The sequence below is a fragment of the Ursus maritimus genome, unplaced genomic scaffold (assembly GCF_017311325.1).
Source record: "Ursus maritimus isolate PB19 unplaced genomic scaffold, ASM1731132v1 scaffold_9, whole genome shotgun sequence".
Lineage (NCBI taxonomy): Eukaryota > Metazoa > Chordata > Mammalia > Carnivora > Ursidae > Ursus > Ursus maritimus.
This window is the reverse complement of record NW_024427107.1, coordinates 78,732,047-78,757,034: the sequence shown is the minus strand read 5'-3', so window position 1 is coordinate 78,757,034 and position 24,988 is coordinate 78,732,047. Positions and strand designations below refer to the sequence as shown.

At 63.1% G+C, this 24,988-nt stretch overlaps 1 protein-coding gene across 2 annotated transcripts in view; it reads left to right on the top strand.

The window, feature by feature from the left end:
* The window catches only part of TSNARE1 (t-SNARE domain containing 1), a 154,252-nt gene extending 144,402 nt beyond the window's left edge, over positions 1-9,850 (top strand). For both annotated transcript variants that reach the window (XM_040625638.1, XM_040625640.1), the window contains one exon: positions 9,718-9,850. The gene's annotated coding sequence lies outside the window, so the exon portion shown is untranslated. The remainder of the gene's footprint in view (positions 1-9,717) is intronic.
* Positions 9,851-24,988: the final 15,138 nt, after the last annotated feature.

Genomic DNA, 24,988 nt, shown 5'->3' with positions numbered 1-24,988 from the left:
CCCCCCCCCCCGGGGGGGGCAGGTCTTGCGGGGGGTGGGGCGGGCAGGAGGCCGCCTTCGCTCAGGTCCCAGAGAATGGGGCTGGGGTGGCTGCCCTCTTTCCCTCTCCTCCAAGCTGCTCTGAGGACAAAGGCGGCTAAATAGAAACAGCACTTTGAGGAAGGAGAAGGCTTGATTCAAATGCAGGGGATTATTTCCGCAGAGAAAAGCAGCCTCTGAGGGAGGAGCTCTGCGCCCTGACTTGGAAGAAGCCGCGACAGCCCGGTGCACGTGCTAGTTTCCGGGTGTCGGGTGAGACCGTGCCATCCGGCAGCTCTGAGGGGGCAAAGGAGCCCCCCATGTCACACCCGCTGTCTGGGCCACCCCCATGCACCCCGCCTGCTCCCGTGGCTGTGACCACCCCCATGGGCTCAGTTATTCCCCATTTACAGAGGGCTGGCGAGTCTGTCCCCCCCTTCAGGATGGGGTGCTCGCTCCGGCGGAGCAGCTGCTGCGACCAAGGAGGTGCCTCCAAGACCAGGGCTGGGGCTCCGCAAAGTGCGTGGCCAGCCTCACTGCCCACATCCCTGGACTCCGCTTACAGCAAGCACGAAGGCTAGTCTGGGACTGAGTCAGGGCCTAGAACGCACCCAGGATCCGGGCTCGGTGTCTGACCAGGGTCAGGGCTCATGTGTGACCAGGATCAGGGCTCAGTGTGTGACCAGGGTCAGGGCTCCTCCATGTGATCAGGGTCAGGGCTCCTCCATGTGTGCCCAGGATCAGGGCTCAGTGTGTGACCAGGGTCAGGGCCCAGAGTGTGACCAGGGTCAGGGTTCAGTGTGTGCCCAGGATCAGGGCTCAGTGTGTGACCAGGATCAGGGCTCAGAGTGTGACCAGGATCAGGGTTCAGGGTGTGACTAGGGTCAGGGCTCATGTGTGCCCAGGATCAGGGCTCCTCTGTGTGTGCCCAGGATCAGGGCTCAGTGTGTGACCAGGATCAGGGCTCAGAGTGTGACCAGGATCAGGGCCCAGAGTGTGACCAGGATCAGGGCTCAGAGCATGACCAGGATCAGGGCTCATGTATGACCAAGGTCAGGGTTCAGTGTGTGAGCAGTGCATAGACAGTCTGTGGTCAGGATTGGGCTTCCTGAGCTCTGGCAGGCACATGGGATGATATGGTGGGACAAGCCAACTCGCCCAACCTGTTTAAGCCCTCCCTAGCCTCAGCCCTGACTTCTGTAGGAGCCCCCCCCCCCCCCGGAAAGTGCAGCTGTTTCCAAAAGCACGTGCAGGCCTGGCCATTGGTGAGGCGGCCTCTCCCGGTAGATGAAGGATGGGGTCAGCTCAGCACGTGGTGCCCGGAAGAGGAAGCTGTGGTACCTCTGCCCACAGCACTGAGGGGTCTGGAGGTGGACACCGAGCTCCACCCCTGCAGCCCAGCTGGGACTCCTTCGGGTCGGGGGGCAGAGGGCCCAGGCTGCAGTGAGCCCTGTGTCCCTCCTTCCCGGGGTGCAGGTGGCCCACAGCAGGCTGAGCAGTCCGGGCAGACTGGCCGCTGGTGCACCGCTATCCAGATCTTGGCTGTGGAACCTTGTAGAAGCAGGGGGGAGTCCTTGGGATCTGGGAGCGTCCCCTCCCCAACGTCCTCCTAAGTGCGCACAACCTGGGCCCAGGACCTCTCTTCATGTGGGACTGGGGTTGCCGTGGACTGTTCGTGGGTCCTGCAGGATGTGAGCCGTCTGTGGTCAGCAGGCCATGCGCAGGACTGAAGCAGGTGTGGGAGGGGGAAGGGCGGGGGCCCCCGGAGCGCAAGCGTGTGCCTGTCCTGTCCTGGGTCCTGGGTTCCAAGAGATCAAGGATGACAGTATTTAGGCAACAATCAATGAAGTATGTTTCATGCACAAAATACATAAGGGGCGAAATGGAGGTTTATAGCAAATCATGTCTTTAATGTTTTCTGAGAGCCGGAAGGATCGAGCTGAAGACGTCGGTTTCCATGGGTTGCATCCACACTTCTCTGCAGGGCACACACATGTGCCTTTCCATGCGTGTCTCTGCGTGTCTGTCTCTGTGCATGTGTCTGCGTGTGCACGTGTGTGTGTGTGTGTCTCTGTGTGTGGTTGGGGAAGACCTTCTACTGCCCGCTCCCCCTCCCGCAGGCTGTAATGGGAATAAGGGACCTGAGTGTGTCACCCTGGGAGAGGGATGCAGCTGTGTCTCCACGTCTGTCTCCCGCTCGGCGAGCGCTGAGTAGGAGCCTTGCCTGGGGACCACCTCCCTGCATCCTCTCCATGGCCCTGTGACAGAGATGCTAGGGTCCACGGGCCTCTTAGGGTTTGACCCATGGAAGTCTGTCCTCTGGGGCCCAGGTCCTGCCTCCAGAGCTCCTGGTCAGAGGGCAGATGGAAATGGGAGACCCCATTTCTCAGATGGGTAAACTGACAGGCAGACCGATGAAGGTCCATACTCGGAAGTGGGCAACGGGGGGGTAATCCCTCCGGAGCTGGGGCTGTGAGGGAAATGCCTGCGTAGAGGTTAGGAGGCAGCCAGGAGCACCAGAGCCAGGCTCCCGGTTTGTGTGACCTGATGCCTGGTGCCGTGGAGCCAGGTCTGCAGGCGTCCCAGGTGGCCCCGGATAGCTCCGGCGTGCCCATTATTGGGGCGCAGTCGTTCATGGTGGCAAAGTTTGGGGGAGGAATTGGATGAACTGTCTGTGCTGAGCCAGTCACAGGCCTGAGGGTCCCGGCACCTGGGATCCGGTGACTTTGGGCAGCCCTGCCGGCCCCGCCCTAGCCTGCGAGCATGCCTGTCAAGGTTGGCACAGGCCTGGGATGCTGGAGGCTTCCTCGGGTCCGTGGGCCTCTTAGGGTTTGACCCATGGAAGTCTGTCCTCCGGGGCCCAGGTCCTGCCTCCAGAGCTCCTGGGCAGAGGGCAGATGGAACAGACCACAGAGCAAGGCTGGAGGCAGAGCGGAGGGCTGGAAGCAGGCTGTGGGCTTCACTGGGCCCCAATCTTAGCCTCAGCTTCCTCATCTGTACGTGGGGGGCATATACCTTTCGGGAATCACGGCGAGCATCAGTGATGAAGGCCTGCTGGACGCCTGGCCGGGGGCCTGCTCCCGATGACGCTGGCTATTGCGCTGTCCCCATGAGCGCGACCACCATTGTGTTACTGTTATGACGCACCTGGTCTGGTTGATGGAGATGAGACAAAGCTGGCCTTTTCAGGCTGACATTCCCATGTGGCCCTCCAGCCAGCAAGGCTGTATCCTGTCCTCCCTGCTGCCCAGCTGCAGGCCGGCTAGAGGTCGGTGATGTGTCCATGTGATTCAGCAAATATCCCAGCCCCTCCCTGTTGGCCAGCTGCAGGTGCAGTCAGGCCCAGCACCACCCTGAGCAGCTCACAGCCTCAGGGAGCGGGAGGCCCTTGAGGTGCTGAATGGCCAGGAGCAGAGTGGAAGTCATTAGAGGGGCAGCTCTGCCCAGAGGGCTTCCTGGAGGAGGTGGCTCTTGAAAGCCGAGTTTTGAGAGGTGGTATAGGCTCCTCTGTCGGACAAGGAGGAAGGCACTGCAGGCCCGGGGCACAGCCCAGGCAAGGATGTGGAGGCATGGCGGGTGGAGCACTGGGGCGGGAAGAGCTGGCTGGAGTTGGACTGCGCAGGGTCTTCAGTAGGGGAGGACGGGCAGGCGAAGGGCCGAGAGGCTGGAGGCTTCCGGGACACTTGTGTGAAGCAGTTCTTTCCTAGTGGGCTGAGGGCGCCATAACCAGTCGTCGGACCCCCTCCCTCTGCATGTGGTTGCCTCACCCCTTGCTTGCACGGCCACTGTGGCTGGGCACATGGCCCTATGAGGAGGGCAGGACCGAACCAGCCAGTGGGAATGGCTCTCTGCCAGGAAAAAGGTGGGAAAAAATAAAAGCATAAAAATGCTGGCGGCCGGCACAGAAGGCAGCGTGTGTGCGCGCGGCGCAGGAGGCGCTGATGGACACGATGGAGTTTGCCGGCCAGCATGGAGGGGGTGTCGCATCTTACCCATCCCTGCCTGGGATCTGCGGCTGAAACGGCTGCCCCGTGGTGCCTGGGTGGGACTCGGTGGGGCTGCGGGACGGTGGGGCACAGCTGGGGCCCCCGCTGTGGGGTTGGCCAGCTTCCCGCTGCCGCGGCTGGGCGGGTGCAGCAGCAGCAGGAGGGAGCTGGGGCGGGTGGACCAGACCGGGCTGGTGGGCGGGGCTGGCGCTGGGGGTGGGGCGGGGCTGGCGCGGGGTTGGGGGGTAGGACTGGCCTGGGACTGGAGCTGGTGGGCGGGGCTGGAGCTGAGGGTGGGGCTGGGACTGGTGGGCGGGGCTGACCTGGGACTGGTGCTGGGGGCGGCCGGGGGGATGGTGGGCGGGGCTGAATCTAGGGGCGGGGCAGGAGTCACAGGACCTAGGCGGAACCCTCCTTGTGGCTTTCTAACCTTGTGGTCTTGGGTACCTTACCTTGTGCGTGGAGTCCCCGTTTCCTCCTCCGTGGGCTCGAGACGCTAAGACCTTGCTGGGGTGTGATGAGGCCCTGGGTGCCCTTGCTGCGCACAGCTGGGGTGCGGAGTTCGTGGGTTTCCTCCCGCTCCTGGCCCGGGTCTTGGTCTTCTTCCTTCTTCTCTGTATAGTTGACCCTATCCATCTCCTGCGAAGTGTCCCCCGACTGGCCCTGAGCTGCCCGCACCATGGATCCCTACAGAAGCAGGGGTTTGAGTTCCCCTGCTGATCCATGACACCCAAGCCTGGATAACATGCCCCACATCTGAGCCTCCAGGCCTTTGTCCCTTTCACAGGGAGGGACGCGTGAGGCCTGTGGGCCACTCTGGCCCCACTCCTGGAGAGAGGGTCGTTGCACCTCCCTGTCCCAGAGCAGCCTCCTGCCCCTGCCATCTCTCTCTGCCCCACCTCCCTCCATCCCCCAGCTCCCACTGTTCTCAGATTTGGTGCCCATGACTCCTGGCTCTGGGCGTGTGCCCGTCCAAGTGGGCCATGCAGTCCTCGCAGTAGCCACAGTCCCTACAAACACACAGCAGCCTATGGGCTGTACCAGGACACCGGGCCCTCAGTGACCAGGAGGACAGGAGCCGAGGGCTTGCATCCCTACCTGATGGATGTTGGCTGAGACTCTCAGGGGCTCATCCCTGGTGGGAAGAAGGTTAGAACTAGGCCTGACCCCCAAGCCCACCTCGGCCTTGGGGAGGGTTCAGGGTCAGGCCTCCCAAAACGCTGGCATCACAGTGGCCCTTACCCACCAGGGGGCAGGAGGCACAGGCTTGCCCACCCCAGGACTCTTGCTCTTCCCCAGGGAACCCATAGCAGAAGAGGCGTGAGGGAGGAGTCCTGGGGCTTCACTGGAGAGGTGCGAGCCTCCTGCCCGTGCCAGGGCACGAGGACACGCCACTGAGGAGGGACCTTATCTGTGATGGTGGGACAGCCCTGAGTTCGAGTCCGCGCCCTGCTGTTTCCAGCTCAGCCACCGATCTTCGCGGAGCGTGGGCGTCCACACTGTGGTGGGACTGTCCCTCCCTTAGAGCAGGGCTGTGAGGACATGGGGGGGGGCTGATGACACTGCCCCCCCCCATCCTTGTCTGGCTTCTCCAGGCTGTGGTCTCCAGAGTGAAGCAGAAGGAGATGGGGCTCTGCCTTCAGGGCCCCTTTAGAGGCAGGGGTTCTGCCCACCATGGGGAGGCCGCTTGGAAGTGAGCATCCTCAGTCAGTGCCGACAGAGAAGAGTGTTTTCTGCAGAGAAGGACCCTTGAGTGGGATCCAGGAGGAACCCCCGGGGCAAAGTCTGCCAAATCAGGGTGCACGAGGCCAGACTCCCCTTCTGCTGTCTCCCTGCTCAGAGCAAGCACTTTTGCTTCTGGATGCTTCTCAGTAATTGCGATAATAAATTGAATAATTAAGCTAAACCCACAGAAGAGAATTAAATATTAATTTCTAATTAGCTATTCAGAGAGTGTCACCAGCAAGGACCAGCAGAATATGTATGGGCCTGGGTGTCCCCCTGCCAGGCTCCCAGACCCCGCCCCCCAGGGCAGGACTGACCCACACCAGCTTCAGTCCGGGAGGGTGACGGTTGGCACGCCAGCCCTGGGAGGCATCATGTGTCAGGAGGCCAGCAGGCCGGTAAGGCTGGCATTGGGCACGTCAACAGAAGCAGCATGTCTGTGGGATCCGGGCTTCCACCGCCCCGCAGCTGGGGTCCCTGTCATCACGGAAGTGTAGCCAGCACCATTTTGGCGAAGTGGTTAGTGGATGAGAAAATGACACATCTGAAGGACACTGATGGTGACCTGAGAGGTGGGTGGGGACCGTCCCCCTCAGGACCCTGGGGTCTGTGTGGCTCCTGTACTCCAAGAAGCCTCTCACCACCACCCGCAACCAGGGGAGCTCAGGGGGGACTGGCCCCAGTCAGTCAGAAGGTTCAGCCGGGTCCCAGTCCCCCGCCCAGGCTGGGTCCCCACCCCCACTGGGCTCTTTTCAGGGATAAATGAGACAACTCAGGGGGACCCCCAGGTGTGTGCCATGTGCTCAGAAAATGCCAGGCAAGTGCCGTCTGCTGGCCGGCCAGGAGCGCCGGGGCCAGCAGGCAGGGCAAGGGGGTGGCTGCCCCGTGTGCATTCTGTGCCCGGCCAACAACCATGTGGCAGAGTGAGGACGGCAGCCGGGGGGGGGGATGGCACGGATGAGTCAGGAGCGGGGCCTGGGCCCTGTGGGAAAAACACAGATTTCCCTTTTCTTGCAGACTTTCAAGTGCCCCTCCTCCCAAACCCTCCTGAATGCTTGAGGCCAGGAGAGGAGGGGCTCCCGCTGTCCTGGCTCAGGTGTGGGACTGAGGCACGGGGTGAGGGGCTGGGGAGTGCCCTGGCTCTGCACAGGAAGGATTTGGGGATGGGGGAGACTCCCCACTGCCCCCAGGGGAGGAAGAAGAGGGGACAGCCTGCAGGACAGTGCTCACCCTCACCTTGCAGAGCAACCCGTCCCTCTGACCCCTAGCCAGCTCAGGGCAGAAGGGGATTGGGTCACGTACCCCTCAGGCACCTTGCATCCATCCACAGGCCTGGGGATTGAAGGCCCTCTCCCGGGAACTGGGAAGAGTGGCCTCTGCCCTCCAGTTACCCTCTGCTGGGGAGGCCAATGTGGGCCTCACAGGTGGGCAGGGAGGTGCCCAGTGTGAAGGGGTGTGGGAGAGAGGGGCTGGGCTCAGTGCCCGAGGGCAGAGGGGGTGGGAGGTCAGTGGCAGAATTCTGGTTCTCAGAGGGTGGGAGGGCCAGAGGACTCTGCCGCCCACCGTCCCTGTCCCTGATCAGCCATTAGGGGTGGGGGCTGGGGACATGCTGCCCTGGGGACGAGGAGGCTGGGCCCAGAGGCACCCAGGGGCCTACAAGAGCTGTGGAGGGGTGGGTTCCCCCATTTGCCCTCCTTGAGACCACTGGTGCAGATACCCCCACCCCCAGAGGGAGGCGGAGAGCTGGGAGCTCTGCACAGGACTCCAGGATGGGCCACCCTGTGTGTCCCAGCCGGTGCCTGCGGCCCAGACCTCCAGAAGGGCTGTGAGTCACAGGGCTCCCTGGAGCCACAAAGCCAGCTTGAGGGGTGCCAGCTGAGAGTCCCTCAGTTTAGCGTGGAGGAAACCCAGCTCTGGAGGGCAGGACCCGCGCCTGGCTCTCAGGATGGGGCTGGCTTGGGCCCCGCCCCTGTTGGGGGCCTCCTGTGGCAGGGCTCTGGGGAAGTGGGGACAGAGGATGCTAGGTGCGGCAGGAGGCCAGGGCTGGGAGGAGAGCAGGTCTTGGGGGGGTGGTGCAGCCTCAGAGAGGGGCCCTGGTGGGCTTACAGGCAGGCCTTCGGTGGGTGTGGGGCAGTGTGCCCGAGTTCCCCTCCAGAGCCGCAGGACCGCTGCTCCCCTCAGGCCTGCCCTTCCCCTCTCTGGGACCGGGTGTCCTCTGTGGGCGTGGGGGTGGGAATGATTTCCTCCAGCAGGTGAGAGGACGACAGACAGAGCTGCCTGGAAGGGGGGTGCATTCCCCTCTGGGGCCTCCCGTCTGCTGTTAGGCCCTGCAGCCCAGGCTGGGGCAGGGGTGCTGGTGTTAGGACAGGGGAGAGAAGCCACAGAGCCGCGGTGACCTCCGCCTGCCCAGGTGGTGTCCAGGAGGAAGTCCCGCTTCTTCTGGGTCGCTGCAGGGGCCTGGCCGGTGATCACCATGAAGGGGCCGTGGCCCTCTGCCCTGGTGGCAGCCCCAGGCCCCGTCCTCGCCTTCCCCACGGCACCTGCGGACCCCCCACCCTGTTCCTGCAGCTGGGCGTGGGGAGTGCAGGGGAACAGGGCCTGTGTGCTTCCCGGCCTAGGGGCTGCGGGTGGGGCTGGCTGTGGTTTTCAGCAGGGTGCTCAGGGACCCTCATGGAGAGGGTGACATTTGAAGAGCTGACCAGTATCCCAGGGAAAAGCATTCCAGATAGAGGGAGCAGCATATGAACAGCATAAGGGAGGATGACTGCAGGCAGGGGCCCAGCTGAGAGCCCAGTCTGTGGGCTGGGGTGCAAGCTAGGGACCTCGGGTTCCAAAGGTCTCAAACAGAAAGTGGCCAGGAAGGCCCCTGAGCAGCTCTGCTGGAGTGGACGGTCTCAGGGGAGCCAAGGAGAAACCGGGTACAGGGGGCAAGGGGGAGGCTGTGCCCAGTGGGGCATGACCAGGAGGGGATCAGATGTGCTAAGGGTGGAGCCCACTGGGGTCGTCATGGGACAGGGGCTTAGGTGGGGGAGAGCACCTCTGCTTTGACTGTTGTGGTCTGGCCCACCCTTACCCACGCCCAGGGCTGGCAGCTTAGGGAGGGGGCAGCCGGGAACGGGCTGGTACAGCAGGCTCACCCCTGCTTGCCAGGTGTTCTCATCCGTCCTCCCTGAACCTCTGTGCTGTCGGCCAGTCCTTCCCAAGGCCTGGTGTCTCTGGACCCTTCAGACCCTGGCCTGGGCTCCCCAGACCCAAGGAGTCCCACAGAGGGCCGTGGAGCTGGCATTTCACGAGAGAATCCTGGAAAGGCCGTGTTTAACCTGAGGGCTGAGCGTGATGGTGGGACCCAGGCAGGCCGCCAGGGTCATTGTCTGTGGTGGCCGAGCAGAAGCCCACCTAACGCTCCATGCGGTCTACATCCTGGTGGCCTTCCTGTGTCCTAGAGCTCATCACCCGGAGAGATTGCTCAGAGGGCCTGGGGGCTCTGGCCTCCCATCCTGGCCCAGCAGCAGCCCTGGAGATGGACAGGGAGCTGGGGTTGTCACGGAGTCCGTGGGGTCTCCTCCCTCCTCCTCTTTGTGCTCCACAAAGAGCAGCAAAGTGGGGACTCTGGCAGGACTGGGGGCGAGGGCAGGCCAGGCAAGGACAGAGGGCAGGGCAGGAGGGCAGCCTGACCAGGGCCAGGAGAGTCCGAGTTGGCACCATGGTCCCGAGCAGCTGCTGGCCTGGGACTTGTTTTCTCACCTGTGAGCTGGAGACCCGTCGTCTGGGCCCACCTCCCCGGGCCCAACTGAAGCTGGCAGGCGGAGAGGGTAGGAGGCCGGGCCCCACTCTGGCTTTGTGGGACAGCTGTCAGCTCCCCAAGGAAGGGGGCATGGTGGAGAGAGCCAGGTGGGAGCCAGAGCCAGCCCCCTCCCACCCTGCTGCGGCCACGCCTCCTCCCTACACGGACCTGCGCTGGGAGCTGATGGAGCTTGTTGTTCTGCAGGTTGATGCCGTCACCCGGCCCACATGGACCCAGGAGAGTTTCCCACCAGCCTGCCTCCCATCAGTGCGCTGACCCCGCCACCACGACGTCGACCTCTGGCTGGGCCTGCCCTAATAAACCCGCAGCTTGGCGAGCCGTGGTGCTGGTCTCTGTCTGTTGGCTGGGAGGCATCCTTCCAGCTCTGGGACCCTTGGAGATGGAGCCTGAGCTGTAGTGGGTGGGAGCGGCTGCGGCAGAGGTGTGTGTGCGTGTGTAAGTGTGCATGTGAGTGTGCACGTGTGTCATGAATGTGAGTGTGTGTGGGTGCACGTGTGTCATGAGTCGTGTGTGTGCATGCGTGTCATGAGTGTGAGTGTGCACGTGTGTCCTGTGGGTGTGTGTGATTGGGCATGCACATCATGAGTGTGTGAGTGTGTGTGACGGTGCAGGCATGTGGTGAGTGTGCCACGTGGTGTGGTGACATGGGTGTGAAACACGGATGGGGTGGTCCGGGCTCGCCTCTCCCTCTTGCTCCTCCGGAGGGGCTCCCCCAGTTGGAGCCTTGCCCTCCCACCACAGCAGGCCCTGGGCCGTCCTCCCTGAGGACCCCGCACAAGCCCTCCCAGGACCTCTGTATCCCCACTCTGGAAACAGTGGCTGGGGGGGGCGGAGCTGGATGCAGCTCTGAGGCCCCTGCTGTTTCGGGAGATAGAAGCTTCTGGGTCTCCTGGCACCCAGCTGAGGGAGGGGGCATGGAGAAGGGGTCAGGGAGTGAGGGGCTGAAGCCAGAGAGGCCATTGGGAGTGCCCTGGCCCCAGTGGGTGGGAGAGGGCTAGCGGCAGCTCCTCTCACGGTGGGCAGTGGGTGCCAGCAGGCGGGGGTGGGCAGGCTGAGCCCCCAGGGCCCAGCACTGGGTCCGCAGCACCCTTCCCCTGCACAGTTCAGGACCCCAAGGGCTGTGCCTGCCCCCCCCCCCACCCCTGATGCCCAGGGTCTGGTGAGCTCGCCTGGGAGGGCCATTCCAGAAAGGCCTGCAGGATGCCACTGGCTGCTCAGGTGGGCAGGAGCAGAGGGCCCCACCCTGCCCCATGCAGCCCCACCCCTCCCGACGCTGCTCCACCCCTCCCCACCCCTCCCCACCCCTCCCCCAGCCCCAGCCCCAGCCCTCGCTGAGGAGGGTCTAAAGCCTTCCAGGGATCCAGGCCGCTGTGTTCCAAAGACTGTGTCAGGGTTTTTAAAGATTCCGTGAAGCTCTGCATTTGTCAGCTCTTCCTCCTCCAGGGGCTGAGAAACGCAACACCACTGAGGTGTGGGCAGCGGCAGTGGGGACAGGTGGGAGCGGACAGACCCCCCAGGCCAGAACTGCGGCCACCTCCCCTGCCTTGCCGCAGTGGCCGCAGGCTGCCTGGCCCCCGGGGAGTCCGGAGGAGGTGTCAGGAGCAAATTGAATTTGACACCTCCAGCTCCAGGTGTGAGGAGCTCCATCTAGGGGCAGCTGGAAGACGGGGTGCCAGCCTCTCAGCCCACAGGCCGGCAGCTGCAGGCTGGGCCCTGGGGGCAGGGCAAGCCTGGGTTTGGGGCTGGAGGGACCAGGAGGTCCTGCGGGCTAGGAGATGTGGGTGGTGGGGCCCACCCATTCAGGGGCTGCAAGCTGAGGTCCCTGGGCCGGGGTTCGGCCCCAGTGTTACAGGTGAGAACAGGCTTGCTTGCAGGGAGGAGGTGGGGAGTGAGCCTGGCTGCTGGGGAGGAGACAGGCTGGGCCTCCCTCTCCAAGGCCTGACCTTGGAGAATGGGGGTAGAGGTCCGGCCAGGGCTCCTGTGGGCACCCCCTGTAGCGCGGTCAGCACTTCTGGGGTGGCCCTGCCAGGAGCAGGTGTTCTGGGGTGAGGAGTTCAGGTGGGCGGGCCCCGGGCAGCACGGGGCAGGAAGAGGGCACCAGAGACGGTGCTGAAGGAGGCGGCCGCTGCCACCAGCTGGCTGGACTCGGAGCCTCCGCGCTCAGCAGCTACGTGCCTGAGTGACCTTCAGCCCCCAGCGTCTGAGTGGGGCGGGGCGGCCGAGAGCAGAGCAGACCTTTCGGGCAGAGCCAGCCCCCGCCAGAGGGAGGCCGCCCGCAGATGCACCTCTCGGAACCGCCCGGTCCCTCCCTCCCCTGGAAGGCCCACAGAGGGAACGTCTCGGCCGAGCTGGCATTGAAAGGGGTCTCGTTCCCAGGCCAGACATGATTTGTGGGAGCCCCATGGTGGGTGGGATTGTCACACTTCCCGCTGGCGGAGTGTGGGGCTGGGGTGAGGAGAGCACGTGGCTTTGCCACAGAGCGGGTGGACCCAGGTGTTGGGATCACATGTCAAGAACCCCCCAGCTGTCCCTCTCCCATTTCTCATCAGTGCGCAACCCCTGGCGGCCCCTGCCGCCCCTCGGGTCCCCCTCCTGCCCACTCTCGGGTGTCCCCTCAGGGCCTCTGGCTCCTCCTCCGAGAAGCCGGGCAGTTAGCGCCTCCGTGGAAAGGGCGGAAGGCAGGCCCGCTGGCGCAGACTCCGTCCCACCCTGGCGGGGCCTGGCACCCTCCTCGCTTGGGAGCCCACGAGGACCCTGCGTGGGGACCCTCTGCCCAGGGGCTGGTCCTGGGCGCTTTGGGCCCCTCTGGTTAGGAGCTGTGGGTCTGCACGAGCCTCCAGCTGAGCCAGCGTCCGAGGGGGTCGCAGGCGAGGGGTCCCTGCAGCTGGGGCTGCACGCTGTGTAATGTGTAGTCTCACTGCCCTTTCCGCTTCGGATACAACTCAGGCCAGCAGGCACCCGACGCCGGAGCGGGAGAGCAGGGGTGCTTGCCTCTCCCACGGAGGACGTGCCCAGCGTCGTCCACGCTCCTGTGCTGATCAGGGCGTTCGCTAGTGCTGTGGCCTGGCCACCGCAACACTGCGCAGTTCGTGGGCTGAGAGCCAGCTAGCCCTCTACGGGGCCGTGGGGTGCTGGGGGGCCACGGGGAGGGGCTCAGGAAGGAAGAGAAACAGCCAATTCCTATTACAAGTTCACGGCTAGGCACCAAGCATCCCCCATCTGCCTGAGTCAAACAGGGACCGAGTCTGCAGGTGGCAGGCCCTGTGGGGCCTGGGCTGGGTGACCCGAAGCCCGGCTCAGATGCAGGCCTGCTGGTCAGTGCTGGCTGTCTCAGGACATCCTCACCGGGCTTCTCCCGCGGTCAGGGCTTCCTCACAGCATGGCAGCCACCCCGGACAAGCATCCCCGGGAGCGCCCTGAGGGAGACCAGGACAGAAACCACATCCTTCTCTGCGACCCGGCCTTGTGCGTCATCCCTGCCGCAATGCCCCAGTGGTTGTCCGGGTCTGAGGGGAGGGCAAGGAGACTGGCCCTCTTGCTGGGAGGGGGCAAGGTGACTGTTTTCGGAACATGCAATCTGCCCCAACTCCCCTTTATTTCAGTCTTGGCCGGCTGGAATTCTTCCTCCTTGGTGTGATTCCAGCCTTCGTTCTGAGGGCCTAGGGGTGTGGGGGTCCTCCGCTGGCAACCACTCTAACACACACTGCGCCGGGACTGGCTCTGGGCTCCTTCCACCCCTGCCTTGCCCTTGGCGGCCAGAGACAGTCACTTGGCCACGTATCGCATGCCCTCGATGGCACTGGACAGGCGGCCGTCTTGGCCCCATGGCAGCAGAGCCTGTGACCGCCAGCGGGAAGAGTCCCCCCGAGGGCACGAACACGGGCAGTCCCTGGGGCGGAGTCCGACAGGTTGAGGGGCGCCACCTCCGCTGTGTGCTCAGACGGTGGGAGGAGGAGCTCCAGCGCACACCCTTCCTGCAAGATGGCAGGGGCCCCTGAAGCCTTGGGGTTCCTGCTGGGCCGCCTCTGTGTGGGTGATGGGGAGATCGGCGGGTTCCCTGAGCACCAGGCATTGCTTTGCTTTTTTTTTGGCTTTGAAAAGGGTTTCTTGGTCAGATGCTAAGAAAGGCTCCAGAGTCTGGGGCGCAGGAGTTCTTGCAGAGGAGAAGAGGACGCTTGTCCGCAATAGCTCAGAAAACATCCATCAGTCTCTTTTATCTGTTCGAGCGTCTGTCCATCCATCCGCCTGTTTACTTGCCCACCCACCCACCCATCCATCCCCCATCCATCTATCTGTATCCTATCCGTCCCTGCATCCCCCCACCGTCCATCCCTCCCTCCCCCCACCGTCCATCTGTCTGTCCCCCCACCGTCCATCCATCCATCCATTTATCCTCTCGACAGCTGCATGTCGTCCCACCGGGGCTTGTCTCAAGCAATAAACCGGGACCCCTGCCTCCTCCAGCTGTGCTGGCAGATCCATACTTGTGAACAGAAAAGCCAGAGTTCGTGGGAGGCGCCGTGGAAATGCACGGGGGCAGGGGTGTCACGGAGCAGGTAGCGATGCGCTTTGGCTGGGGTCTAGGATGGCACCCGGGGCAGGTGACCCGTGAGCCGCAAGGCGGGGCAGGAACACAGGACCTCTTTCCGGTGAGTCAACCGGCTCAGCCTGGCAGCCCCAGAGGCCCAGAGCCAACTTTGAGCCTGGAGTGTTCAGTCCTCCCTTTAACCAAATCCCTGCTCCCTTCCCCTGTGAGTTTCCAATTTAAATACCCAAATTGTTTACTCGCTGAAATCAATTGACAAGGGACCAGCTTGTATTTGCGATTCAATTGACTATGATACACTGTATTACAATTACAGCTCGAATGGATTTCTTTTTAATTTATTTTTCTCTTAACGTTCTCCTCCGTCAGTAATTCCGAGACTAATTGTCCTCGAGCTCATCCCCATCAGCTGAAGAAGGGTAATGAATTGCTGCACTTCACAGGGGCTGTGTTGGGAGCTGCCGGGCCTCGGGCTCCCTTCCCTTTGTCCTTCCTTCCAGACTCGGCCCTTGTGATCCGAGCCGGGAAACCTATCTCCCCCAGCAGGCTCCACCATCAGCCCCCCCCCCACCCTGCTGCGGGGACTAGGTCTCCAGGGGAGGTGGGAACACTGCCCTGCCGGGTGCCCCTCCAGAGTCCCCACCCAGGAGGGCGGAGGGCGCAAGGCCGGTTCCAGCTCCGAGGGCTCTCCTCCTGCTGGGTACTTCTGAACAGAGCTCTTCGCCTCTCTGGGCCTCAGTTTCTGCATCTGCAAGGTGGGCCCGAGGTCTTGGGGGCCTGCAGCTGTGATATTCTGTGAGTAGGACCGCACGGGGTGCTGGACCGGGCTTCTGTGCACCCCCCGCCATGAGGTCTTGCCTGGAGAGCCCTTCCTGCTCTGATGCAGCCCCCTGAGAGAGGCTCCCTCTGCTCGTCACCCTCCCACTGCCCCCTCCCCCAGGCCTGTCCGCTCTGGGGGCCGGGCCGGGGGCTGACTCTGTGCCAGGCACAGGTCACGTGGGGCGCAGGTGGGCAATGTCACCAGCCCTGCTTTCCAGACGGGACACAGAGGGGCAGAGGGACCGGACAGGGTGCGAGCTTGCCCAGGGCCGGCGGCTGGGAAACCCTGGAGCCGAGGTTGGAGTCCAGAGCGGGCTGGCTGTGCAGAGGCCTGTCTAGCCAAGCCCCCGCGCCCTGTCCTAGCGTGGGGGAGGGACAGGGACCCTGGCCCCCAGAGAGCCAGGGGGTGACCCTGCAGGCCAGCCACCAGGCAACGAGAGGCCACGACCCCACGGCCACTCCCCTAAACATGACACAAAAACTGTTCTCTGGGTGTGTGCACATGTGTGTGGCGAGGGCCATTCTCGAAGCCTGCAGGAATGGCCTCCTGGCTCCATCCCGGCCCACCCTGGGAGACCTGGGCAGTTCGTGTCCCTGTCGGGGCCCTCAATCGCTCACTTGTGATGTGGGGTGTGGAGGAGGGACGTCCCTGCGGTCTGACAGGTGGGACGAGGGGCGGGTCCCCTTCCTGGGGCAGATGAGGAACGTTCTTTTCCCTCCCCCCCCCCCCCCCCGCCCGTCCTGGGAGAGGAGCAGCTTCCCGGGACTCCGAGCAGATTTGTCTGGCAGCCCCAGGAAGAGACAGATCCAGAAATTCAGTACCTGTGGGAGCACAGCCCGAGAACTCCATCCTGCTTCGCCTCTGCCTGAAAAGTTCTTGTGCGATGGGGATTTTGTTGCTATTTTGGGATATAGATCTTTGCAGCAGCAAGACGCCATTATCATCGTGCGCCAGGTCTGTGAAAAGGAGAATCAGGACGGGGGTGTGAGGAAGGGGAGGGGCCCGAGAGGGAGCCCCGCGCTGAGCTTGGCAATGGGAGGCCAGCCCCACGTGCTTCCAGAAAGATCTGGGGGAGGGGAGGGCATCCACCGGCCTCCTCTGGCCTCACTGAGCTGCAGCAAGGGAGGTCGGCGGGGACGCTGGCGCCCCTGGGCTGGGGGATGAGCGGACCCCCTCTGCTGGGGGGTGGGGTTGCAGCCAAGCATGGGGCAGGTCCTGGGCCAGTTGCAAAGATGCCAGCCAGAGGACGCAGTGCCCCATCTCGCTCAAACCCCAGTGGAGAGCTAACAGCCTTGCTTTGCTGGACGTCCACCCTTGGCCCTTGCCCTGGTGCCCCCCTTCGGGCAGGGGCCAGGTTCGTCTCCGGGAGGGCGGGAGCCTGGCCCTGGGGCCCTGACCCTGGGCTCACAGCCAGCTCTGCCATTTTCCTAGCCCTGCAATCTTGGGGAAGTTGATGTTTCAACTTCAGGTTCCTTATCTGTAAAATGGGAAAACAATGGCTTTCCCTAGGAGTTTTGAGCAGATGGCATGACATGGTTTAGGTCCTCACTCCATGAGCACAGCACGCTCAGCCCTTACCCGCCGGCACTGCCCGTGTGGCCTCAGGCCTGGGCGCCTGGCCTCTGGAGCCCTTCCGAGCGAGGGTCAGATCAGAACAACCGGGATCACCAGGGGACTCAAGTGACCCGCCCTGACCCTGCAAGTCCTCCTCGAGATCACACCTCATTCCTGGACGCTGCGGCCGGGAGGCACCTTCCCTGCACTTCTGCCCTGCGCTGGGAGGGGTGGAGTGTCTCCCGAGCCGGCTGCCACGCCGTGAGATGCCAGGGAGCCCGAATTCAATTTCGCACCAGGTGTTATGTATGTGGTGCCCCACGAATGCATCGATCCCTCAGGGTGACAGGTCGGTGATGAATCAGGCAATAGACCAGCTTGTAAATGAGATATATGAGATCGTGCAGGCAGCCTGGCTGGGGGTGGGCTTGAGGGGAATGGGGCAGAGGCGAGCTCGGGAGGACGTCTTTCAGGCAGGGTGGCCGGGGCATTGGCCGTTCGCCCACCGTGGTTGCTGGTGCTGGACGGCACGAGGGTCCGGGGAGCTGGGGAAACCCCACCTGATTCGGGCTACCTGTTCCAGGGACTTGCCCAGGGCTGACCTGGGTCCCCTGGGATGACCATCACACCCAGGAATCCAACAGCATCATCATCCCACGCTGCGGGGGAAGCAGGCTCAGGGAGGCTAAGCGACGTGCCCTGTGTCCCACAGAGCAGGGGCAGACAAGGGTTTCCAAACCAGACAAACGTGCACTTTCCTTCCCACTCAGCTTTTCTGAACTAGGGTCGGGGCAGCAGGAGCGAGGGCCCTCGGAGGGGCTGGGCCCAGTCCCAGGGCTTGGCCTGAACGACCTTGGCTTGTACACACTTCTGACTAGGGCAGGGAGGGGACGTCCGGGAGCAGGACTCTGCTGTGCTTGAGGGCCTCAAACAGGGGTAGCGACGAAACCCTAGGTCAGAGCTGGCGGCCCGGGTGTGGGAGGTGAGGGGGGCACTGCGCTCCACACGAGGGTGACCAGAGCTGCTTAGGAGCTCTCTCTCCCTGCCCCCGCCCCCCACAAGTCAAACTCACTGAGGGCAGGGAGCCTGCCTGGGATGTACAGAGCCAGCCGGGGCCCAGCACACAGGGGACTCAGGGAGGGGCCGAGAGAACAGACGGGTGACGTCAGGGAGACTCTTCATCCCTGGGATCAGGACATACGGCCCAGAGTGTGACCAGGGTCAGGGCTTAGCATGGGACCGGGGTCAGGGTTCAGCGTGGGACCGGGTCAGGGGTCAGAGTGAGACCGGGGTTCAGAGCACAGCACTGAGACAGAATGATGTATCCAGGCTCGTGGAATGAAATGGCTAATGTTCTTGGGCCCTTTGCTCTCTCTGTTAGCCAAATATATGATCAAGAAACCCGAGAAATGCACAGGAACTGCTGACCTGCCCAGGCCTTCTGAGAGGGGCGCCCTGCAGCCCACCTGTCGTGCTGAGGGTCTCCGTCTCTGAGACAGGCCTGTGAGTCTGTGTAATGATGCTCTGGGGGTGGGGGTGGGGGAGGGGCCCATTTATCGCCATTTGTGCCTCTTCTCAGAGCTCCCCCAGCTTCTCAGTAATCTTTATGGGGTTCAATTACTGTATCTTCAATTGATATGAGTGATCTCAATGGTTCTTAATGTCCCGTATTAAATCTCCCGTGTAAAATATCTTTGATGTTCAGCATAAAACACCCAGCCATTGCTGGTAATGCAGCCACCGAGGCCTTGACAGGAGCCCTGGGCCCCGTTTGGTGTGGAGGGGAGGAGTCCCGGCCCCCGGGCCCCGTGTCTGCCAGGGCAGGAGTCCTCCCCCAATCTTGGGGCAGCGGAATTTGATGGTGAGAAGTCAGATTTTAAGGAGACAGCACCCTGCTAATCAGTGTTCTTGGCTCCCCTGTAACCGTCCCCCCCAGTGCAGGCCTGCAGCAGCTCGTGCCCGCGGCCCCGGTTCCAGGGCTCAGAAGCCCAGCGTGGGGGTCAGGGCCCACAATCCCCAGTCGGCCAGAGTGACTTCCTCCGAGAGGCTCTGGGAGAAGCCGCCCCTTCCTTCTCCTGGCTCCTGGAGGCACCTGCGTACCTTGGCTTGTGGCCTCATCTCAGGCTGACACCTGGACAGCCCTGTGGGTGGGGAGGGGCGCCCTCAGGGCCTTCTTCTCAAGTGAGGGGAGGCCCCAGGACTTCCTATCATGCCTCTCCTGTCGTGGGGTGAGGGTCCCAGAGCCTGTGGTTGAGAGCGACCTCCCTCCTGAAATCCTGTGGCCCTTGAGTGACCTCAGGGGACATTGAGGACCTCAGCTGGGCATCTGGGCTGTGGCCTTGACGTGGCTCGCCAGGTGCTGCACTCAGTCACTGAGGACCATCCTACAGCCCCCGCTGTCCTGCCTGTGGCCACGCACACTCAGTGTTCCTTTGACGGGCAAGGCCCTCACACCCACTTTCTACAGGCAAAGTCTTGTTCATGCTTCAAGACACAGTTCTGATGTTTCCTCCTCCAGGAAGCCTCCCCTGATTGCATCCAGCCCACCCCCATGGACTCCCTGTGAGCTGCTGCCCTTGCCCATGGCCGGCTCCCCTGCCCAGAGCAGCTGTCCCAGCTTTCCTGGGGGGTTTTCCCCACTGGGCGTGGGTGTTGCACACGCAGGGCCTCGTGCCTCACATGTGATGGATGCTTCACGTCGCTCTCCCGTCTTCGTGGAACTCTCAGGGTTTATTGAATCTGGAAAGAAGGCAGAGAGAGAGGGAAGGCGCTGTGTACATGGCACAGATCGGTTGTTCTGACAACTTTATTAAATAACAGCGTGGTTCGGTCCTGTTGTAAAGTAAGGCCCCAGGGGAGCAGGCAGGGGACGGGCGGAAATGCAGAAGGAGGAGTCTGGCCTCGTCCACAATCAGTCCGGGGCTCCCTCATGCTGTGGAAAGTGCATTCCCATGCAGGCCTCCCGCTTAGCATCTGCCCGTGGGCAAATGGCCCTGTCCCCCGAGGCCTGGGGCCTCCTCCCTCCCTTCCTGAGAAGAACGGCCCCGTGCCTGGAGTCACTGAGGGCACCAGGAAGCCGTGTGAATGGGGCAAGAGCTGGCAGGGAGAGGGATAGCAGGGCAGAGGCTGAGGGGGCAGCGGCAAGGGAGGGAGACCGGCACCTCTGGAGGGTTCACCCCACGCGGGAAGCAGCCAGTGCTCGTTGCTGGGAGCCCTGGCGGGCAGGGGCCGCGCCCCTGCGTCCGGACCAGGCGGCTCCGCTAGGGTGGTGCGAGCCGCATGGCCCTTCTGTGCCTCCCCTTCCGTGGTCCTGCCCGGGGGTGGCAGCAGTGAGCATGGTCCTCGGGGTCATGAGCCCGTCGATGCCTCTCCTGCCCTCCATCCCACCTGCCACCCCGGGGAAGGGAGGCTCAGAGACCCGTGGTTTCTGGGCCTGAGTTAGCCCGTGGGCCGCTTGTGCTGGGCACCAGGCAATGCAGAGGGACACCCTGACCTGGCGCAGTGGCCTGAGGGTGAAATGAGCAGACGCACGGAAGGTTCTGGGTCAAATAGTCCAGCCCGTGGGGAGCTTGCGTCGATGGCAAGGCTTACACATGGTGCCTAATTTTTGTACTGACCCTCAGCACAAGCAGTGAGGTGGAGGATTCGTCACAGATGGGGGCCCAGAGAGGTTAGGACATGTGTCTGGGGCCGCACAGCTCGTGAGAGGCAGAGCCTGGGCCCCAGCCCTCCTCCCTGGCAGTGGGCCCCGCGACAGTCTGCAGCACCCCGCCCCACGCCCCGAGGCGCCCCGCAGACTGCGGAATGCACTCTCGTCTCCTGGGGAGCACTGGCTTCCTGCCTCAGCCGCCCCATCCATCACAGCACTCGGCACTCCGGCTCCTGATGCTGGTCCCGGGGCAGGAGAGGCAGAGACAGACCAATGGGGCGTCACGGGCTGCAGCAACATTCCCGGCTGAGTTGTCCATAAACCAGAAATAATTGATCTTCTAGAGGCTGGCAAGGCACCCCGCAGAATACGACGACATTTATGGCTTTGCTGCTTAATAACCCTTCCCTCCTCGGAGGAGCTGATGGGGCCTGGGCGCTGGCCGCTTTTCCAGACCAGCGGAGCCCCGGGGAGGCTGAGGCAGGCATTCCATCGCTGGCGTCTGTGGGGATGCTGGGCTCACGGCGGGCACTCAGCCTGTCAGCGGACCGGGCAGGACAGGTCCCACTGAGTCAGCTTCCCCAAACATCAGAACAAAATCACGGCTGATAAAAAGTGATTTTCTCATTTTCCTGACACACAGGCAGCTCCTGTGTGTGAGTGGATTTGGGCTGTGGATTTGTGGAGACCAGTGAGGGCTTCTCCGGGGTGTCCCTGCTGGAGCCCCCCCTCCCCAGTGCACCTGCTCCCATTCTTGGACCCACTGTTCAGAGGGATGCCTCTGGACCCAGACTTGTTGGGAGCTCTGCTTCTGCACCCACACACTCCAACGCTGAACCCCATTCCTCAGTCTGGAAAGGGGGCTCCTGCCAGCTGTGTGAGATCTTGCCTGCACAGCACTTGGCACCCGGGCGCTCCTGTTACGGCTGCCGTTACCGTCCTCACCGGCCCCCTGCCGTGAGCACGCGCACCCACAGCTCGCCCGACCCCCGCCAGCTCCCCAGGCCACCCCTGCACTGGGCAGCAAGGTGAGGACAGTTTTCCGGCTGGTGTGGGGCCCTGGCTGGGCAGCTCTGGTGCAGGCCAGGGGGATGGTGCTGGGCACAGAACGGCCAATACGGTACCCAGATAACCTTCAGTTTCTCGTAGGCTGCAGGGCGTGACATGTCCCCAGCCATGTCCCATGCCCCCCATCCCTGCCTCCAGCCCGCCATCCCACCCATATCAGAGGCCCCACGCTTCCCCTTATCTGCCCTGGTCCCGAGCTGTCACACTCGTGCCCAGTCCTGCTGACCTGCTGACTGCTCCCGCCTCAGCCCCACCCTGCTCCTGGCTTGGGCCTCCCGGAGACCCTGACTGGCCCCTGCTTCCGCCCTGGCCTCTGCCATCCATGCTAGGCCCCGCACCCGAGGGGTCTCTAACTGTGTCCACCCAGTGCCCACGAGGGACTGGATTGGTCACCCAGGGCCGCTGTCACCCAGAGGACCCAGAGCACTGTGGGCTGGGGCTTCGGCCACTGACACTGAGTCCACACACTCTGGAGGCTGGATGTCTGGCATCAAGGTCAGGCGTCCCTCTGTGTGTCTCTGTGTCCTAATCTCTTCTTATGAGGACACCAGGTAGATGGGTTCAGGCCCCCCAGGGTGTCACTGCAGCATCGCATCTCCGTAAGGCCCCATCTCCGGATGCAGCCACATTCTGAGCTCCTGGGGGTGAGGATGGCAGAATCCGCGTTTTGGGGGACACGGTTCAGCCCATATAGGGCCGCTTCTGCACTTAGAACCCACCCCACTGCGCCCACCCGCCCACGGCCCTGATCTGCCTGCTGCCTCTGACCCAGCCTCCCTGAGGTACCCCCAGGGACAGGCGGCTCACCGCCAGCGCATTCCCTGGGGCCGCTGTGGGGCTGTGCTGGGGGTGGGCAGCAGAGCGGCTATCAGAGGGCCTGCATTTAAATCTGGGGGGTGACCTGGGCACGGCTCTGTCGCCTCCCTGCACCCATTCTCATTGGCAGCACACTCAGCCGAGAGTCCCACACTCTTTATCAGCCCCTAATACTGCCCACGTGCACACATCACTGCCACCGCTTACACCACAGATGCCATGTGGCAGCCTCCCGGGACGGGTGCAAGTTCTCAATCCTCCTCCTCCTCCAGGCCCCCAGCCAGAGCTGAGGAGCCCGACCCCGAGCTTTGGGCCAAGAGTCATGGGTCCATCATTAAGTCACTCAACAAACATGCCACGGCCCTTCTCTGAGGCAGGTCTTGTGTGGGGGCAGGGATATCCGGGGGAATCAGACACAACCCCCAGGGAAGATCCAAGACGGTGGGGTGCAGGGATGGCCTTCAGAGCAGGACTGGGGAGGGTGTGGGGCAAGGACCTCCCCAAAGCGAGGGGGTTCCAGGTGGAGAAACCAAGCAGAGGCCCAGAGTGTGCTCCCACTGCTCCTTCAGAGCCCAGCCGTTCCAAGCCTGTGATCAGACAGCAAGGCCAGCAGGACCGGGGCGCGTTGGGGGGGGGGGAGAGCTGATCCTGCCCCCCCGTGCCAGTAGGCACCTGCGGAAGGGAGGTGGCCCGCCCCGGCCATCTGTCTGCCCCACACTCGCTTATGAGAGGCGTCCTTCCCCCCATCCCCACGCCAGCCGGGGTCCGGGGCTCTGGCTTGCCTGCTGGGCTGACCTCCCACCTCTGACCCCCGACATGTGGAGCATCCCTAAAAGGACAGGTTGGCAGTGCAGCAAAGCCCTGAAGAAGTAGTTAAACAAATCCTTGCAGAAAGCAGACGCCTCCCACGCTGCTCCCTCCCTCTGGCCTTCTCTAAATAGACCAAAACATGGTAATTTTATGAACAAATCAAGCCATGCATTATACATTTTTATGTTCTTAAGCTAACAAAGTGACTTTGAATCTATAAAAAGCACCAAAAATAAGTATCCATTTATTTTTGCCTCCTGAATGGCCTGATGCATTGCCCTCCTCCTCGCAGCCCTGGTGGGCCCAGTCCTGCCCTCGCCTGACGGGACCAGGGTCCAGACTGATCTCACAGCAGCGGCCAGGTGACCCCTCCCCCCCACCCCCCACCCAGGCCTCCGTAGCCTCTGAGTCCCCCTCTGGCTCTCCTGCTGGGGAGAGTCCACAGCCTCGTACCCGAGGCCCACGGAGACCCAGACGCCTTCCAGCCTCCCTGTCCCTGACTCTCCACGTGAGCCTTGCCCCCTTCCCTCCCCCAATGTTCCACACCTCTGCGTCTCTGCTCGAAGTGCTCCTCACTTGCCCCCTGACCAGCTAGTGAACTAACTCCTACACATCCATCAGAACCCAGCTCCAATGCCCATCCTCCGTGAACTCTCCTGTCAGCGTGCTGACAAGTGCCCAGCATTAGCCACACCTCACGTTTGTCCCTCCTCAAAGTCAGAGGGCAGCTAGATTGCCAGACCAGTAGACGCTCAGAGCTGGGAAGGGGTTTTAGAGGGGCTGGGGAAGGGAGGAGTGGGGGTCAGCGTGAGCAGATGTGGAGGGAGACATGCCGGGTGTGAGCGGCTATCCCGCTTCAGGGTGGTTGATGTGTCCATGCAGGGCTGGGATCCTGGCCCTGTCAGCAGAGGTGAGCCCACTGAGGCCCAGCCCCCTGCTGAGGGCATTCTGCCACCAGGAGCAGGTCACATCCTCTGCCTCCAAGGCCGCCCCCGATGCTGACCTGCAGCCCTACCCTGTGGTCCTCCCAGTTCTTGGGGCTGCTCTGGTGTGGGGGGGGTGCTGAGCATGTGGCCCTGGGCAGGAGACCAGCCTCCGAGCCTGAGGCCGTGGGCGCACATGGGTGACGAGGCTGCGGAGCGGCGGTGGGGCGTGTCCTGTGTGTCAGCCCTGCTCTAGGTGGCCGCCAGCCCCGCCACAGGACCCGCAGCGCTTGGTTCCCTACGTGTCCTGCGTGCAAAGTGAGGACGTGGGCTGGTGGGGTCCTGAGGTGCCGCCAACCCTGGCAGCCCTGAGTCTGGGGCATAGATTCTCCCTTTGACCTCCGGGTGGGGGAGCATTCGGCTAATGGTGGGCATTTTTTTTTTTATTTTTTAAATTTTTTAATTATTATTATTTTTAAAGATTTTATTTATTTATGTGACAGAAAGACAGCCAGTGAGAGAGGGAACACAGCAGGGGAGAGGGAGAGGAAGAAGCAGGCTCCCAGCAGAGGAGCCCGATGTGGGACTCGATCCCGGAACGCCGGGATCACGCCCTGAGCCGAAGGCAGACGCTTAACGACTGCGCTACCCAGGCGCCCCTAATGGTGGGCATTTTGACAGCAGGCAGCGTCCAGAGAGGACACCAGGTGGATCCAGGCTGCGTGTGGGGTGAACTATGGGTCAAGAGGCTGCTGGCGTGTGCTGACAGCCGCAGTGGTCCCCAGCGCCCTCTGCACCGGAGGCCAGGTGCAGGCCTGTGGGCGGGGCCGCTCAGGGCGGGAGGGAAGGGGGGACCAGTGCTCTGCTCAGACCACGCCCCTTAGGCTGGCACACACGGACGGGTCTGTTTGCGTGTGCGCGTGTACACGTGTTTGCACACACGCGTGAGGCTGCATGGGTGGGCACATACACGTGCACGCGTGTGAGTCGGGGCGTGGGGTGCGTACGTGTGAATACAGTTCCGTGCATAGTGTGAGCGTGTGGTTCTCTGTCCCTGCTCCGCCACCGTCTGGGCCAGCGCCCGCCTCTGCCCCTGGCTGCCGTCCCGCGGCCCGCGGGGAACACCCAGCTTCCTCTGTGGCCACCCCTGGCCACGGTGGTTGCTCTGGGAGGTGGGGTGGGTCTGCAGCTTGACCCCACACCTCAGCGTCCCTGGGGGTTTGGCCTTGTCGCCTCTCCTGGAGCAAGGGTGGGGCCGCGGGGCCTTG